Source organism: Leuresthes tenuis, unplaced genomic scaffold, assembly GCF_036924035.1.
Source record: "Leuresthes tenuis unplaced genomic scaffold, fLeuTen1.0.hap1 SCAF_17, whole genome shotgun sequence".
NCBI lineage: Eukaryota > Metazoa > Chordata > Actinopteri > Atheriniformes > Atherinopsidae > Leuresthes > Leuresthes tenuis.
In genome coordinates, this window is record NW_027325371.1 from 21,407,651 (window position 1) to 21,423,597 (window position 15,947).

Sequence of the window (15,947 nt, forward strand, 5' to 3'; positions counted from 1 at the left end):
CTGTCTTTATAAAAATGTTACTAAATTGAAGTAAAGACTTTGATATTAAAGAAAAAATAGATTTTTAACAATAGAAACATGATATCTGCAAAACATTGTCGACTAACCTCTCTTGTTTCTGTAAAACATGGACGTTGAAATTCCCGCCATTTTGGCCACATCCCCACAACTGGGGCAGCAAAACAGAGCCCAGGATGTCCTCTGAGAGGGACAGTAGGACTCAGATAGATTTTATAAGTTATGCCTGACTTAGAGGTCTCAGACTCATGTCCTGCACAGAGGACAAAAATGAATTGCCGGGTCTCGGGAGGATAATGATTTTCAGACACAATTATTACACTGTCCATCGAGTCTCTGTGGCGCAATCGGCCAGCGCGTTCGGCTGTTAACCGAAAGGTTGGTGGTTCGAGCCCACCCAGGGACGAGTGTGTTTACCAACGGATCGTTGGTAACTCAGACATACTGCTGCCATGTCTTCAGAACACGGTCTGCGTATATATCTCTTTCTCCGGCCCCGTCCTTTACAACCGAGTAGGACATTTTTTCTATCGACTGCTAAGCAACCAGTTGTATGTTTGGTAGCAAATCCAAAGCCGCCGGTGTAACGTGTCCCACTGTACCCACAACCTATCAGGCTCTGTGCTTAGAGTGGGTCCTCCAATAACTTCCATTCCTAATCTCGCCGCTCCGTACCCCCCATGCTCCCTGGGAGCTGTAATTGGCTGCCCCACCGCTCCAGTGTATGGCATCTGTCTCCATGAGTGTGTCACCCCGTGCATGTGTGTGTTCAACAGGTGCCAACCTGGATGAGTCAGATGCGGAGAGTCATTTCGTGGGACTACATGACAATAAAGTAATCTTAATAAAGTCATCTTAGGTACTTACATTGATTCTTTATCATTCAAATGGTTATTAGTATGCCATGAGAGACTCAGAGGAAAACAATTTTGCTTTGTTGATATTTTAATGATAATTTAAGTATTGTGGTTGAAAGAAACATACTGCAACAATTTTTTTTCAAAAACATTGTCTATTTATTTTTTCTGGACTGTCCCTTGTGGTGGACATCGGGTCTTGTTTGATATAAAATGTAATGATGTAATGTTATAATACCGAATTCATTTTCATGTGGATTTCTTTTCAAAAATCTTCTTATTTCATAAACATTAAAATAGATGAAGACATCTGAATGATCTGGCTATTTTACATGAGGGAGGAAATCAGCACATTTCTGTCTGACCTATACTATCGCAATTTCTCACTGTCAACTCTTCAAACTACCAAACAGGGTTAGTTAAACATGGCACCAAAATAAACACATATTTACTGGAATATCCTTACTGGTACTCCCCACAATAAACATTTGAACAAGAATTTAAACTTAGCAGAACACCCAACAATGTTTGAATACTCAAATTTACGGCATCACACACAGCTCCAAATCACAGTGTATCATGAATGGTACAACAGGAAACAGTTTTTGGCCTTTGAAACACACAGAAACATTTTATGCTCGATGCACTTGACAGATGTTTTTCCTTTGCATCCCTCTCTTCTGCACCGTGATGAATGAGCAGCCTCCTCCATCTTTGGCAAATGGACTGCCCTGTATTTTTGGACATTGGCATTGGGCTGAGGTTCAACAGGCCTCCTCTTCTTTGTTGGAATGTACTCTTCATCAGTACTCATCTCTTCATCGTCACTGGCCACATTGTCAGCCTTGTGATCTCCCTGTGCCTGAGCAATCATCTCCTCAGCCAGCAGCAGCTTGAAGTCGAAATACTGCAGCCTCTTTTTCTCTGGTTTTCCAGAGACTTGGTGGTCTGACCTGTACTCGATCCAGCTGCCAGGTCAACAAAATGCAGGACTGTAAGGATCCATTTTCTTGTGCGGCTTGACATAGGATAGAAGCTGATCATGCGGTCGCACAAATCGAAGCCGCCCATGTTTTTGTTGTATTCAGCTACAACAGCTGGTCGAGGTACAGTAACATGGAGTTTCTCTTTTGCTGACCATCTCATGCAACTGTCCTGGGGCTCTATCCAACGGACAGTGGAGGCCATCAAGACAGCCTTGTTATCCTGCCACTTTGTCACGGCAACCTCAGATGGTTTTTTAACAACCATTTCAGATTTACCTCTTCCTTGTTTTTTGTTGTTTCGTTTGGTGTCATCTGACATCTTTGATTTGCATGGTGCAGAGATTCTACTCTTCATAATGGTCCCCGTACCCAGGAGACCATTTGTTTTCAAGCTATCCAGTAGCTTGATGGAGGTGAAATACCTGTCAAAATACAGGTGTGTTCCTGTTGAAAGAGACTGTCCCAACCTGGAGATTGCATTCCCTCTGATTCCAAGATGTTGGTCAACAGTGAACGTATTCTTGCCTTTGTACACTTCAAACTCCAGTACCAGACCATTGGGACTGGCAAGGAGAAATACTTTCAGCCCTGTGGGGTTTGGTTTTCCGGGCACAAACTGTCGTACAGGACACCGGCCTGTGAATGGAATTATCTGCTCATCTACAAATGCCTTCCTTGGCCTAGGCAGATTAAACAGACACTCTGTTTAAGAGAGGTCTCACCTTCCAGAGGGGATCACGCTTCTTCTCCTCATCAGAGACATCAAGATCATTTGTGACTTTGATGGACTGCCTGATCTTGAAGAATCTGTCTCGACTCATTGCATCAGCTATAACTGGGACCCTTGTCTTTGCCGCCCAGTACATCCGGATCCTAGGGTATCCGAGGCATGCCATGTACATAGACATGCCAAAGAAGGTTTTCAGCTCCTCTGGTGTGGTTTTTAGACTTCCTCCAGTGATCAACATCTCCTGATTGTTTGTTCGTTCTGACATTTCTTTAAAAACGTGGTCATCGATGTGCTGTTGGAAGTAGTCAGAGGGCTTCCAGTTCCGATGGATGTGTCCAGTGTTGTCATTAGAATTACTGTCTTCCACAATAGGGTTGAAACTTAAGTGATAAAGAAAGGAGAGGTATAAGTTCAATGCTCTTTCAGCAGATGTATTATTGAATATTTAAATCAATATGGTCAGTATTTTGCCATATCAAGTTTTTAACTGATTGTGCACTGTGCCTGTGTGTGTGTTAGAACAAGAGTGTGAACTAAAACTGCTCTCATTTCCATTGCTACACACTGTAATAAACTTCAAAACACGAGCTTACACATTGCTACTGATCCATAACACACGATGGGTTTTTTCGGGCTCAGGCTCAGGCTCCTCAACAGCTGCAGTATCCTCCTCTGAACTTTCATCTTCCTCCTCTCTCTGGGCCTCATCCATCTCATCAAATCTGAATCTCCCTCCACAACTCATAGCAAAATCCTCTCTGCCTCACTTAGCCCTCTGCTCCCTGATGTATTAAAAATGGGGGTTAGTAAGTCCTGATGTCCACTACAAAGGACATTACATAGAAGTTATGTTTTGAAAGGGTTAAAAATACTGTCTTTATAAAAATGTTACTAAATTGAAGTAAAGACTTTGATATTAAAGAAAAAATAGATTTTTAACAATAGAAACATGATATCTGCAAAACATTGTCGACTAACCTCTCTTGTTTCTGTAAAACATGGACGTTGAAATTCCCGCCATTTTGGCCACATCCCCACAACTGGGGCAGCAAAACAGAGCCCAGGATGTCCTCTGAGAGGGACAGTAGGACTCAGATAGATTTTATAAGTTATGCCTGACTTAGAGGTCTCAGACTCATGTCCTGCACAGAGGACAAAAATGAATTGCCGGGTCTCGGGAGGATAATGATTTTCAGACACAATTATTACACTGTCCATCGAGTCTCTGTGGCGCAATCGGCCAGCGCGTTCGGCTGTTAACCGAAAGGTTGGTGGTTCGAGCCCACCCAGGGACGAGTGTGTTTACCAACGGATCGTTGGTAACTCAGACATACTGCTGCCATGTCTTCAGAACACGGTCTGCGTATATATCTTTTTCTCCGGCCCCGTCCTTTACAACCGAGTAGGACATTTTTTCTATCGACTGCTAAGCAACCAGTTGTATGTTTGGTAGCAAATCCAAAGCCGCCGGTGTAACGTGTCCCACTGTACCCACAACCTATCAGGCTCTGTGGTTAGAGTGGGTCCTCCAATAACTTCCATTCCTAATCTCGCCGCTCCGTACCCCCCATGCTCCCCGGGCGCTGTAATTGGCTGCCCCACCGCTCCAGTGTATGGCATCTGTCTCCATGAGGTGTGTCACCCCGTGCATGTGTGTGTTCAACAGGTGCCAACCTGGATGAGTCAGATGCGGAGAGTCATTTCGTGTGACTACATGACAATAAAGTAATCTTAATAAAGTCATCTTAGGTACTTACATTGATTCTTTATCATTCAAATGGTTATTAGTATGCCATGAGGGACTAAGAGGAAAATTTTTTTGCTTTTTTGATATTTTAATGATAATTTAAGTATTGTGGTTGAAAGAAACATACTGCAACAATTTTTTTTCAAAAACATTGTCTATTTATTTTTTCTGGACTGTCCCTTGTGGTGGACATCGGGTCTTGTTTGATATAAAATGTAATGATGTATTGTTATAATACCGAATTCATTTTCATGTGGATTTCTTTTAAAAAATCTTCTTATTTCATAAACATTAAAATAGATGAAGACATCTGAATGATCTGGCTATTTTACATGAGGGAGGAAATCAGCACATTTCTGTCTGACCTATACTATCGCAATTTCTCACTGTCAACTCTTCAAACTACCAAACAGGGTTAGTTAAACATGGCACCAAAATAAACACATATTTACTGGAATATCCCTACTGGTACTCCCCACAATAAACATTTGAACAAGAATTTAAACTTAGCAGAACACCCAACAATGTTTGAATACTCAAATTTACGGCATCACATACAGCTCCAAATCACAGCGTATCATGAATGGTACAACAGGAAACAGTTTTTGGCCTTTGAAACACACAGAAACATGTTATGCTCGATGCACTTGACAGATGTTTTTCCTTTGCATCCCTCTCTTCTGCACCGTGATGAATGAGCAGCCTCCTCCATCTTTGGCACATGGACTGCCCCGTATTTTTGGACATTGGCATTGGGCTGAGGTTCAACAGGCCTCCTCTTCTTTGTTGGAATGTACTCTTCATCAGTACTCATCTCTTCATCGTCACTGGCCACATTGTCAGCCTTGTGATCTCCCTGTGCCTGAGCAATCATCTCCTCAGCCAGCAGCAGCTTGAAGTTGAAATACTGCAGCCTCTCTTTCTCTGGTTTTCCAGAGACTTGGTGGTCTGACCTGTACTCGATCCAGCTGCCAGGTCAACAAAATGCAGGACTGTACGGATCCATTTTCTTGTGCGGCTTGACATAGGATAGAAGCTGATCATGCGGTCGCACAAAACGTAGCCGCCCATGTTTTTGTTGTATTCAGCTTCAACAGCTGGTCGAGGCACAGTAACATGGAGCTTCTCTTTTGCTGACCATCTCATGCAACTGTCCTGAGGCTCTATCCCATGGACAGTGGAGGCCATCAAGACTGCCTTGTTATCCTGCCACTTTGTCACGGCAACCTCAGATGGTTTTTTAACAACCATTTCAGATTTACCTCTTCCTTGTTTTTTGTTGTTTCGTTTGGTGTCATCTGACATCTTTGATTTGCATGGTGCAGAGATTCAATTCTTCATAATGGTCCCCGTACCCAGGAGACCATTTGTTTTCAAGCTATCCTGTAGCTTGATGGAGGTGAAATACCTGTCAAAATACAGGTGTGTTCCTGTTGAAAGAGACTGTGCCAACCTGGAGACTAGATTCCCTCTGATTCCAAGTTGTTGGTCAACAGTGAACGTATTCTTGCCTTTGTACACTTCAAGCTCCAGTACCAGACCATTGGGACTGGCAAGGAGAAATACTTTCAGTCCTGTGGGGTTTGGTTTTCCGGGCATAAACTGTCGTACAGGACACCGGCCTGTGAATGGAATTATCTGCTCATCTACAAATGCCTTCCCTGGCCTAGGCAGATTAAACAGACACTCTGTTTAAGAGAGATCTCACCTTCCAGAGGGGATCACGCTTCTTCTCCTCATCAGAGACATCAAGATCATTTGTGACTTTGATGGACTGCCTGATCTTGAAGAATCTGTCTCGACTCATTGCATCAGCTATAACTGGGACCCTTGTCTTTGCCGCCCAGTACATCCGGATCCTAGGGTATCCGAGGCATGCCATGTACATAGACATGCCAAAGAAGGTTTTCAGCTCCTCTGGTGTGGTTTTTAGACTTCCTCCAGTGATCAACATCTCCCGATTGTTTGTTCGTTCTGACATTTCTTTAAAAACTTGGTCATCGATGTGCTGTTGGAAGTAGTCAGAGGGCTTCCAGTTCTGATGGATGTGTCCAGTGTTGTCATTAGAATTACTGTCTTCCACAATAGGGTTGAAACTTAAGTGATAAAGAAAGGGGAGGTATAAGTTCAATGCTCTTTCAGCAGATGTATTATTGAATATTTAAATCAATATGGTCAGTAGTTTGCCATATCAAGTTTTTAACTGATTGTGCACTGTGCCTGTGTGTGTGTTAGAACAAGAGTGTGAACTAAAACTGCTCTCATTTCCATTGCTACACACTGTAATAAACTTCAAAACACGAGCTTACACATTGCTACTGATCCATAACACACGATGGGTTTTTTCGGGCTCAGGCTCAGGCTCCTCAACAGCTGCAGTATCCTCCTCTGAACTTTCATCTTCCTCCTCTCTCTGGGCCTCATCCATCTCATCAAATCTGAATCTCCCTCCACAACTCATAGCAAAATCTTCTCTGCCTCACTTAGCCCTCTGCTCCCTGATGTATTAAAAATGGGGGTTAGTAAGTCCTGATGTCCACTACAAAGGACATTACATAGAAGTTATGTTTTGAAAGGGTTAAAAATACTGTCTTTATAAAAATGTTACTAAATTGAAGTAAAGACTTTGATATTAAAGAAAAAATAGATTTTTAACAATAGAAACATGATATCTGCAAAACATTGTCGACTAACCTCTCTTGTTTCTGTAAAACATGGACGTTGAAATTCCCGCCATTTTCAAAAGACAGTGCATGTGATATGTTGGCCACATCCCCACAACTGGGGCAGCAAAACAGAGCCCAGGATGTCCTCTGAGAGGGACAGTAGGACTCAGATAGATTTTATAAGTTATGCCTGACTTAGAGGTCTCAGACTCATGTCATGCACAGAGGACAAAAATGAATTGCCGGGTCTCGGGAGGATAATGATTTTCAGACACAATTATTACACTGTCCATTGAGTCTCTGTGGCGCAATCGGCCAGCGCGTTCGGCTGTTAACCGAAAGGTTGGTGGTTCGAGCCCACACAGGGACGAGTGTGTTGTTTGCCAACAGATCGTTGGTAACTCAGACATACTGCTGCCATGTCTTCAGAACACGGTCTGCGTATATATCTCTTTCTACGGGCTCCGGCCCCGTCCTTTACAACCGAGTAGGACATTTTTTCTATCGACTGCTAAGCAACCAGTTGTATGTTTGGTAGCAAATCCAAAGCCGCCGGGGTAACGTGTCCCACTGTACCCACAACCTATCAGGCTCTGTGGTTAGAGTGGGTCCTCCAATAACTTCCATTCCTACTCTCGCCGCTCCGTACCCCCCATGCTCCCCGGGCGCTGTAATTGGCTGCCCCACCGCTCCAGTGTATGGCATCTGTCTCCATGACTGTGTCACCCCGTGCATGTGTGTGTTCAACAGGTGCCAACCTGGATGAGTCAGATGCGGAGAGTCATTTCGTGTGACTACATGACAATAAAGTAATCTTAATAAAGTCATCTTAGTTACTTACATTGATTCTTTATCATTCAAATGGTCATTAGTATTCCATGAGACTGTGTATATTACAGTGGTCTCTTGAAGTGAAATAAAGTTGAGCTGTTTTGACAATAAATAAATCAGATTTATTCTGCGGGAAGCTCCCTGGGGTTGTAATTGCAAGACAGTTTCTCCTGAAATGCCTCAAGTCAAGATGAAGCACAGGTCTGCTACTCAGGCTTTGTGGACTCTTCTTTTATAATGAACCTTTACACAGAAAAATGTGAAAATGTGGTTAAAACATTTTTGAGATGCTTCATTATATTTTCACAAACAACTCCTTATCATCTGAGACTTTTAACTGTGATATCTCTGGTGCTCGGGCAGGAATCTCTACACTGGCACAAGGTCTCCATCTTCTGGAGAGAGTGCTGCAGGAGTGGTGACAGTGCAGCTCAGATGAGGTTTCTCATGAGAATCATGCTGCTCTGCAGCAATTTTAGGAATTTTCTGAAGTAATGCATGAATTATGGACCTCTATTAATCATTCAGTCACCAAGAGGTTAATTATGTGTATGTAACTTGAATCTTTATGGAAGTAAAAATTCTGCTCAGCAGCCCTTCTCCCCTGATGAAAAGTAAATGTGCCAAGAAAACATCAACTTTAGCACATTTGACTGTACTTGACAGTGACAACTGGGGAAGCCGGGAATGTTCACTCTGACTTTAAATGTTTGCTGAACAATCAGGGATTCCGTGCAGGAGCTCAGTGGTCCTGATCTGCATTATTGATACAAAGAGCAGTGAGACAATGTCAGGTTCATACAGAATAAAGACACATTTAGATCCAAACACAGTCTGTAAACATACCTTCATGCTGTCTGCCTTGATAGAGAGTTTGAACCCAATATACTACAAACTATCAAGTCTGACCTTCCAAATGACGCATTATCTTAGAAATCTAATGCTGCTGAAAAGTACAGTACCTATACAAGACGGGTGATGATGAAAAAATGACTCACACATTAGTTGGATATATTCGCTCATAATCAAAGGCGCAAAGGAAAAAGTTTGTCCTTAGCGTTTAGTGTTCAGATGGGCCTGAGCCGTCTCTTCTTCCTGAGACGGCTCATGTCTGTAGAGATATTGTTGTGACTTTTGTGGAGTCCAAATTACCTAATGTGCTATACTCAGTAGTTAAAGATTAGAAGTCACAGAGTGTCAAAGATGGGACAGATTCAGCTGGTTCGCGGTCCAATGATGGTTTTATTGCAGAGTTACAATTCGACCATACATGAGACATAGCCCGGGCTAAGTCTGAAAACTCTTCTGAAAGTCCCGTCTTTTATACAAGTTGGGCCTGTGGACGCTCCTCCCCGGGCCATCCTTTCATATGGCGTGTTTTCCCCAATCTTCCACCGTTATGTTTTAATCAATTAGCTTACCCGTGGCAGGGCCCTTCGTCATGCCTTTTTTAAAACCTTTATTCATGCAATAGTCCTTCCCCCTACTCCTGACTTGATGCGTGACTCGACACTGACCTTAGGTACTTTCCATGACCCTAATGCCTGACTCGTCCTTACACAGAGCTAAACGTTGGTACTTTCCATATATTATCCTTCGTCAGCATGCCTTAATTGTCGACAGCATGCCTTAATTGTCGACAGCATGCCTTAATTGTCGACAGCATGCCTTAATTGTCGACAGCATGCCTTAATTTTCGACAGCATGCCTCAATTTTTCGACAGCATGCCTTTTTATTCTATAACTTTTGGGGCCCGGTAAACTTACTCCACATTTCCCCCCTGTGGTCCTGATAAGGACCACCCATCAAAGAAAACCACGTTCCAGTAGATATCGTGCACACACAGAGTAATGAAGTACAGCACACTGGTTATATGATAGAGGTAAAAACACCACACCAACAGTAAGTAGTCAGCACATATGCATCCCACAGTGAGGATCACGAGAAGATGAAGTTCCAGCTGTAAGGACAGCTGGACGACTTCACCTTAAAATCCATCCTGGGATTGGCCCATCCAGATGGCTCTCGTGATCGTCCCTGACGGCTCCTAGCTGAACCTTGCAGACATGGCCAGGGAAACATCCTCTCACATGTAAATTGTGAGAGGTAAAGCCCTCGCCAGGTGGCAACGTCAGCAGTACAACATGTCAACACTAAACTAATCGTACCATAAAAATCACACGTGAACATGCAGGGTAAATATACTTGTGACATAATGATAGTTGCAACAGCACACACCAAACCATGTCCATTTCTGCTCACGCAGCCAGTTACCTTTGGTTTGTTCTAAGGGCGAACCCTTGGCACACGTATGAGGGTTAATCCTCTGAAACTTTTTTTATAGAAAGATTTTTAATTATTGTTTTCACTAGCTTCATTGCCACTAGGACAATGCTTAAATTGTACCAATTTAAAAGCACCCATCAGGCCTGTGCCTGTGACGCAGGCTAAGCTTACAACCGAGGGTTCACACCCACGCTACTTCCGTATGTATATTGCTATAGAGCATCACAAAATAGTGCTATGTAGCAATATACTTATTCACAGTGCGTATGCACTTGTGAATGCATCATTGAACCATGCCTACACAGCAAGGTTACCGATTTACTAATATTAATCATTATTCCCTTTATCCATAACCAAGCACTAAGTGTATATCTGTATTTACTACCTTTGCCTTAATTACTTTCATTCCTTTAATCCATCGTAATATGTTATACATCCTCTTTCAGATAGTCCCATTTCTATTGTCTTAATCCTGCAGCCGGTCCTTCCTGGGGTAAGGTGGGTTCCCCCACCCCCCTTCTCAGTATGGCTTCTATTCCGTTGACTGCAGTGGTTTGTCGCCGCAGTCTGTTTTGACAAAATGTGAGAAGAGAGGCATTGGCTTGTCGCAGTTGAGTTAGGGTTAGCTGAGCCCGATCATAATCAGCCTGGGTCCGATCCATCTGCCTTTGCAGAGAGTTGGCTGTCTGTTGGGCAAGGACCAATTGCTGAGTCAGTCGCTCTTGCTCTGCTCTCGCCCTAGTCAGGTTCTGTTTGTACTTGCCTCTATGAGCGGAGCTTCTGACTTTCTGGATCTGTTTGCGGGCCATAGGAGTGAGACCTGCTCGCAGCGCAGAGTAGATCTCAACCAATCTCACCCCGAAGATCACTGAGTTGTATGTACTGATCGAAAGGCCGGGTCAGGAATGCTGAGATATGAGCCCTATCACCCGGGCCGACTTGAAGATAGGTCGGTCTGACAGACGTAGGTCTTGCCATCGGTTGGATCGCAACTGCTGGTTGGTTGATGTGGATCTCCGAAGGATGCCCTCGATCCTCTGGATCGTCTGGACTTTGCGGGTTGGACGGAGGTCTGCGGAAAGCTGGTGGCCACTGGATGTCGGATAGATCTGCTGCTGGTCTCGCTGGATTCCCCCTTGGAGGTGTCTGGGACTGGCTCCACTCAGGCCCCCCTGACGGCGGGTCGAAGTGCCTTTCGTCCTGCTGGGAGTCACCAAGGTGCCTATTTAGAACAAATGGGTTGGCAGCTAGGGGTGGGTGTGTTCCAACGGGTGTGTGTGTGTAGTCCCCTCTGCTAGAACTGTGACCAAACCAATCATCCACGGCCACATGTGGTCGGGTAAAGAAAGCTTCCGCCATTTCCAACAGTCTGTGATGGAGACATGGTAGGTTTTAGTGGTTATATAAGTATAATATGTATACGAGAGACTTGCCTTCCTTTGTATATATGACGATTGACAACATGTCATATGGGCGGCTGTAGCTCAGGTCGCCCACCAATCTGAAGGTCGGTGGTTCGACTCTGGCTTCCCCAGGATACATGTCGAAGCGTCCTTGGGCAAGACACTGAACCCCACGTTGCTCCCCCAGTGTATCATTGGGGGTATGAATGTGTGTGAATGCTTAGAAAGCACGTAGTTATATCCTAAGACGTGCTGTATGAATGAGTGGGGTGAATGCGGCATGTAGTGAAGCGCTTTGAGTGGTCAGCTAGACTAGAAAAGCGCTATACAAGTACAAGTCCATTTACCATTTACCATGTACGTGAATATTTACAACATGTATGTGAGGATTTACAACACGTATGTGAGTATTTACAACACGTACCTTGTGGGGAGCAGGCGGCGACCATCTACCTTCCTACCTATTGTCCTATATTTCATACAGCCCTATACGTTCTTCCACGTCTGGGTGGCTTTGCAGCAGCACTACAGGGAATTGTCCAGTTATGCTAACAAAAAGACATGATACTAGGAGGCGGAGCAAAGGTATGACACAGCAGATCACCAGCAGCACCACCAACACAATTCCGACCAGTACTATTCCAGCCATTTTTAGGTATTTTAGCCATCCTAATTTACCTAGCCAGTCCCAAAAGCTTGTAATTTGCGTATTCCAATTGGAATTTTTCACATGTTCATCTCGCAGCAGCTTAATTTCTTTCAGGACTCCTGTCAAACTACCGTTGGCGCCTGTGTGCATTGGAATCAAGGTGCAACATTCTTCCCCAATTACATCACAAACTCCCTGATCCTCTGCCATGCATGTTTCTATCACAAATCTATTTTGTAAGGTCATTAATGACGTTGCATGTAATTGTTCCCGCACTAGCGCCACCCCTTTGACAGTGAAATTCATAAATCTCTGTTGATTAAACCAAAGGAGATTGACCCACCGACTGTTTCTAGCTATGTATTGGGCGTTTGCTATAGTTCCTGCAAACGGAACCGAGCCTAATCCCCTCCCAGACTCTATCCAGGCTTCTCCTATAGCAGTGTTATCATCAGGAACACCCAAGGGGATCTGATCCCAGGTAATATAAACTTCATTGGATGCTCTCCAATCCCATGCTTTCCAAACGTCCCAGTCCTTATCTGGGTAGGAGTCAGGAGCACTTCGTTTGCTCCTAAGGTGTATTTTAGTTTCATTTGATTCTTGTGTAATTAAGGATAAATGTCCTGTTAACATTATTGGAGCACATATGCCCGTCCAATTGGCCGGTAGGTGTGGCAACATAGTAGCGTTACTCTCACAAGTCCAAAAGATATCTCCCAATGGTTCTGTTCCCTTTCCCAAATCCAGCAGTCTGTACTGGGCTATATATGACGAATTTTGTTCATAAATCACATGTCCCCCGTTTGGTACTATTTGCTTACATTGTATTCGGGCTTTCGGACTGGTCTCACATATTTTGATGGTTCCTGTGGCATTTCCTGTGGTTAGTTTCGGGTACCATGTTAATCTGCTGCATCTCACCAATCCCTCCGCATCCGTCATCACTGCAGATGCTCTCTGCGTAACCTCCTCCAATTCGTCTCCTCGTGCTATGCAGAAAGGAAAGATAAGGTCGTCAGGCTGGCGCACCACTGGGGGAAGTACTGCCAGTGTGTCATAATCATCAAAAGCAGGCTTTTTGGGGCAGACCTTCTTGTTTCCACTCCACCCCGACAGTCCCCCTGCCATGTGCATAGTACAGTGGGGAAAACATTTGGAAATGTCTGGACAATCCCCTATCTTACTCCCTGGTAATATTTGAACTTGGGGCAGTTTTTTAGCATTATAGCAGGCAATGCAGTCCCGTTTTTCCTGCCTTCTTTCTGCAAACATATCGCTTATTGAATACTGTATCCATTGTTGGAACAAATTTGTGTTCCAATGTGCTGTTCTTAATTTGTTCAAATCCCGTCTTTGTCTTTTATTCATCAATCTTACGTTGATTCTGGCTTCTTCTACTGACATGCTCTGTCCTGTTAGTGTGTTTTTACACATTGTCTCGGTGCATCTTACCTGAATGGTCACCGTCCCCTCCCCACTGCAGTCCGCGTTTTGGGGATATCCCAACCAATGTTTACCCATTGACTCGGCCCCTATTTCTTCTGTTAACACATAATCATATATATCTGCTTTGACATGCATTATGTATTTAATTTCCCCATTATCACTATCTATTATCCCTCTGTTAGTGGCTAATGTGGTCATTGCCAAAGCGCATGTGTCTAATGTGTGTCGCGGGGTGACTGTGTGAGGATTAGCAGTGGTGGTTACTATAATTTCCCCCGTTGTTAACCCACAGAGGGTTAACACCAACATGCAGCTAATCTGAATCAGAGGTAAACCAGTCCGCTCCCGGCGTGGGCGGATATGTGAAAGTTTGTGGGTCAGACCGGCCTGGTACTTCCTCTTGCGGTGAAAGTGGCGATGGGCATGCATGTGACGGGCCATCTGATGAACGTGCCACACCGCCATCAGAGCCCTGTGTGTGTTGCGAATGGTGCTCTTCAGGTGCTGGTGTGCCGTCTTGAGGCACCACCTGACTTGCAGGAGCACCTGCGTCAGTAAGAGGGTTACTGGGCCTGTCAGGCGTCTCAGCAGCATGTGAATGCTCTGAGTCACTGGATTGCGGTCTGTGCCGACGGGCTGACAAACGGGCTGACCTCCTCTGACCATGTGGTGATAGTGATTCAGAACTTGAGGAGGTCGGCGACGGACTGGAACCGGTGTCCTGAGGGAGGCTGTGCGCCGCCCTTTCAGCATGCTCAGACCCCGACGGTTCTGGAAAGTGTCCAGGTGGGTCTGGTGGCCTATAGCGGGTGCAGTGATTCTTGTGGAACCAGAAGGGCTTACCTTCAACCTTCAAAGCAGTGGGAGTAGTGAGCACAACCTTAAAGGGTCCCTCCCTACGTGGTTCTTTCCACTGTCGCCTAAACACCCGTATGAACACCAGGTCACCAATTTGGACGTCACGAATGTCAAGGGGAATGTGTGTCTCGTCTTTGCCGTGGGCTTCTTTCACCTTTTGGAACACAAGTCTGTGGATTTGAGTTAATGCACGTAAATAATCTCCCAACTCACGTTCCAGCTGAGCCATGGCAGGCCCCTCCAATGGTCCTCTAGTTTGTGGGAGAGGCATAGGACGCCTTGTAAGCATCTCATGAGGAGTTAGATGCGTTAGTCGGTTAGTTTGGGAGCGCATTGCCATCAATGCCAGGGGAAGTGCGTCTACCCATGTTAGTTTGCCATTGCAATCAGCCATGATTTTAGCTATTTTGGTTTTCAAGACACCATTGGCTCGCTCCACAGACCCCTGAGACTGTGGGTGATAAACACATCCATACTTCTGCTTGATACCCAGGATTTTAAACATTTCTTGTGTCACCTGTGAAACAAAATGCGGACCATTATCAGATGAGATGGTGTCTGGCATGCCAAACCTGGGAAACACCTCTCTACACAGAAATTTTGCTGCAGCCTTGTGATCAGCCTTGGAGGTGGGGCAGGCCTCGATCCACCTACTGAACCTGCAAACAACAACCAGCATGTATCTTTTTCCTTGTACCCGATCAATCATATCCACATAATCCATAACCAGATGTCGAAAAGGACCATCTGGCATGGGAATGTGAGCCAAAGGCTGGGTAAACATTTTGCGGACATTGTACTTTGGACAGTGAGGACACATGGCAAGTTCTCTATCAACCCTCGGTGTCATGTATGGCGACCACCACACAGCTTGCAGTTTTCTGATAACTTGGGCCCTAGAACAATGATCAGGTTCATGCATCTTTTTGATAGCAATAGGCAGCAGAGATAGTGGCAAAACAAAATGCCCGCAGAATCCCCGCCACAACCCCAGATGGGGGTGTGAAGTTCGAACAGCTCCCCTTTGAACCCACAGGCGTTTTTCTGCTTCCGAGACCTTGTTTTGTGCTTCTATCAATGATGCTAGGTTTGTTATAGGTGCACAATCTTCCTCAAACAGAATTGGTCCCTGCACTACCTGTCCTGTCGCTTCTTTGGCTGCCTCGTCTGCCAAATTGTTGCCTACCGCAATGGGTGAGGTGTTGTTTTGATGTGCTGCACATTTAACTATGGCTAACGAGGTTGGAAGTTGTATGGCCTGTATTAGTTCGATCACTGCTTGTCCATGTGCCACAGGGGTGCCATCAGTACGCACAAACCCTCTTTGCTTCCAGATACTGGCGTTTATATGGCACACTCCATAGCCATATCCACTATCTGTGTAGATTGTTGCCCTTTTGTCAGCTGCTAATTTACAAGCTGCTGTCAGTGCTTTAATCTCAGCTAATTGGGCAGAACAAGGCTGG

General features: G+C 44.8%; 3 non-coding genes across 3 annotated transcripts; all 3 read left to right on the forward strand.

The window, feature by feature from the left end:
• Positions 1-350: 350 nt before the first annotated feature.
• On the forward strand, positions 351-424 carry trnan-guu (transfer RNA asparagine (anticodon GUU)). The gene has a single exon. It is a non-coding gene; the product is annotated as a tRNA-Asn (tRNA).
• Positions 425-3,812: 3,388 nt separating this feature from the next.
• Positions 3,813-3,886, forward strand: trnan-guu (transfer RNA asparagine (anticodon GUU)). Its single transcript has one exon. It is a non-coding gene; the product is annotated as a tRNA-Asn (tRNA).
• A 3,414-nt stretch (positions 3,887-7,300) lies between these two features.
• Positions 7,301-7,374, forward strand: trnan-guu (transfer RNA asparagine (anticodon GUU)). Its single transcript has one exon. It is a non-coding gene; the product is annotated as a tRNA-Asn (tRNA).
• Positions 7,375-15,947: the final 8,573 nt, after the last annotated feature.